Source organism: Otolemur garnettii, unplaced genomic scaffold (assembly GCF_000181295.1).
Source record: "Otolemur garnettii isolate 467f Iridium unplaced genomic scaffold, OtoGar3 scaffold00310, whole genome shotgun sequence".
Classification (NCBI taxonomy): Eukaryota; Metazoa; Chordata; class Mammalia; order Primates; family Galagidae; genus Otolemur; species Otolemur garnettii.
Genome location: NW_003852705.1, coordinates 408,624 through 411,472, shown reverse-complemented (window position 1 = coordinate 411,472; position 2,849 = coordinate 408,624). Strand labels below are relative to the sequence as shown.

The window sequence follows — 2,849 nt, the reverse complement described above, 5'->3', positions numbered from 1 at the left end:
AAAAAAAAAAAAAAAAAAAAAAGATGCACAGTGATTATAATTTAGTTAACTATAGTAAGCTAGTACCCTGCCATGTCACTGGACTAGATTTTCCTTCAGATCTTAAGATAGGAAGGGCAAAAAATTATAATGAGAAAAGATGGAGGCTATTTTTCTGAGTCTTACTAATGTTCACTGCTGTGAGCTGTGACGGATGCTACGGCATTCTACTGAGGGTGACATAATGAGACTTTGTCTCCAAAAATAAATAAATAATAAAATAAAATAAAATTTGTTTTATTCCTTTTATTAGCAAATCAAAAAACCTATATTAAAATTTTTTCAAAGACCTAGGAATTTTCGCTTTGACACTGGTTATATTTTGGGGTACCTACTCTTAGCACATACAGCATCATCTCTTTTATCCTCTACAATACCAAATAAAAAGGATCTGAATGCTTGGCTTTTGACACTAAAGGTTAGCATACTCACCAGTATTATCATTGAGAATGTTCTGATTGAATTCTATATCACTGAAACTTCATGGGTCCCCATTAACCCCCCAATTACACAGAATTTAGTTGTCATTAGTTCTACAGCTGATAAAGTGAATAGACTCTTAATCATTTCTTCTTTTCACCTTCTTATTTATCCATCTATCCACCCATCCATTCAGTACTCAAAGTTATATGCTAGCAAATTGGACAATCTACAAGAAATTCCTAGGAACATACAACCTTCTAGTATTAAATCATGAAGAAATAAAAAATGTGAACAGATTAATAATAAGCAAGAAGATCCAATAAGTTTAAAAAAAAAAAAAAGTCTTCTATCAGGCTTGAAGTAGTGACTCACACCTATAATCCTAACTCTCTGGGAGGCCAAGGTGGGTGGATTGTCTTAGCTCAGCAGTTTGAGATTAGCATAAACAAAAGCAAGACCCCTATTTCTACTAAAAATAGAAAAACTAGCTGTATGTTTTGGTAGGCTACTAGGAGACTGAGGCAAAGGTTCACTTGAGGCCAAGAGTTTGAGATTGCTATGAGCTATGACACCAAGGCACCCCAGAGTGAGACTCTGTCTCAAAAGAAAAAAAAAAAGAGAGGTCTTCCATCCAGAAAGACTTTGCATGGCAATTTTGCTACACACTTAGGCATTGGGCATAGTGGCTCATGCCCAACAATAGTGGGAGGATCACTTGAGACCAAGAGTTCAAGAGTACTCTGAGCAAGAGTGCAAAACCCCATTCTCTATAAAAAATAAAATAAAAAACAAAAGTCCAGGACCTGATGCTTTCAATACTGAATAAGATTCTGTCTCAAAAATAAATAAAAATACATGACATACCACATTACCAGAAAGAAGAATGCCAAAAAACTCTGATCATCTTAAAAGATGTAGAAAAAGTATTTGACAAAAGTCAACATCCTTTCATGGTAAAAGCTCACGACAAATTAAACATAGAAGGAATCTATCTTAACACAATAAAGGACATATATGATAAGCCCACAGCTAACATTCTATTCAATATCAAAAAGTTGAGGCTCTTTTCTTTTTTTTTTTGAGACAAAGCCTTGACCTGCCACCCCGGGGTAAAGTGCTATGGCATCACAGCTCACAGCAACCTCCAACTCCTGGGCTCAAGTGATTCTCCTGCCTCCACCTCCCAAGTAGCCAGGACTACAGGCCCCCGCCACAATGTCCAGCTGTTTTTTGGTTGTAGCCATCATTGTTATTTTGGTGGGTCTGGGTTGGATTTGAACCTGCCAGCTTAGGTGTATGTGGTTGGCACCTTAGCCGCTTGAGCCACAGGCGCCAAGCCAGTTGAGGCTCTTTTCACAAGATGGTGCTAAAAGCAAAGAAGAAAGCTCCTCCTCCTCCCAAAGCCGAAGCCAAAGCAAAGGCATTGAAGGCCAAGAAGGCAGTGCTAAAAGGCATCCACAGCCACAAAAAAAAAAAAAAGAAGATGCATACATCACCCACCTTCGGCTGGCCAAAGACTCTGAGGCTCCTGAGGCACCCCAAATATCCTCTGAAGAGCGCCCCCAGGAGAAACAAGTTTGACCACTATGCCATCATCAAGTTCCCCCTCACCACTGAGTCTGCCATGAAGAAGACAGAAGACAACAACACATTTGTGTTCATTGTGGACGTTAAAGCCAATAAGCACCAGATCAAACAGGCTGTGAAGAAGCTTTGTGACACTGATGTGGCCAAGGTCAACACCCTGATCAGGCCTGATGGCGAGAAGAAGGCATATGTTCGACTGGCTCCTGATTATGATGCTTTGGATGTTGCCAAGAAAATTGGGCTTATCTAAACCAAGTCCAGCTGGCTAATCCTAAATATATAACTTTTCACTGTAAAAAAGAAAAAAAGTTGAAAGTTTTTCTCTAAGATCAAGAATAAGTTAAGAATACTCACTCTCATTTAACACTTTATTCAACTTAGTCCTCGAAGTCCTAGACAGAATAATTAGGGAAGAAAAAGAAATAAAAGGCATCTATATTAGAAAGGAAGAAGTTAACACTGTATCTGTTTGTAAACAACATGATCTTTTTCTTTTTTTTTATTGTTGGGGGTTCATTGAGGGTACAAGAAACCAGGTTACAGTGATTGCATTTGTTAGGTAAAGTCCCTAACAATTGTGTCTTGCCCCCAAAAGGTGTGTCACAACAACGTACCAAGGCATCTTGGTATCTGTGAGGGATTAGCTCCTGGACCCCTCCAGGATAATAGAATCCACCAATGAGAAGAAAAAAAAAACCTTTCAAACCATGTTTTTCCTCTCTTCTAACACTATGGTATAACAACCAACACAGAAGACTTCTGTGAGCCCAAAATATGTGGGAATTTTTTTTTTTTTTTTT

General features: G+C 38.4%; 1 protein-coding gene and 1 pseudogene across 3 annotated transcripts in view; one reads left to right on the top strand and one right to left on the bottom strand.

Moving 5' to 3' along the window:
* The window catches only part of LRCH3 (leucine rich repeats and calponin homology domain containing 3), a 126,981-nt gene that overhangs the window by 109,913 nt on the left and 14,219 nt on the right, over positions 1–2,849 (bottom strand). The gene's annotated exons all lie outside the window — the stretch shown is intronic.
* On the top strand, positions 1,823–2,299 carry LOC100965796 (annotated as a pseudogene).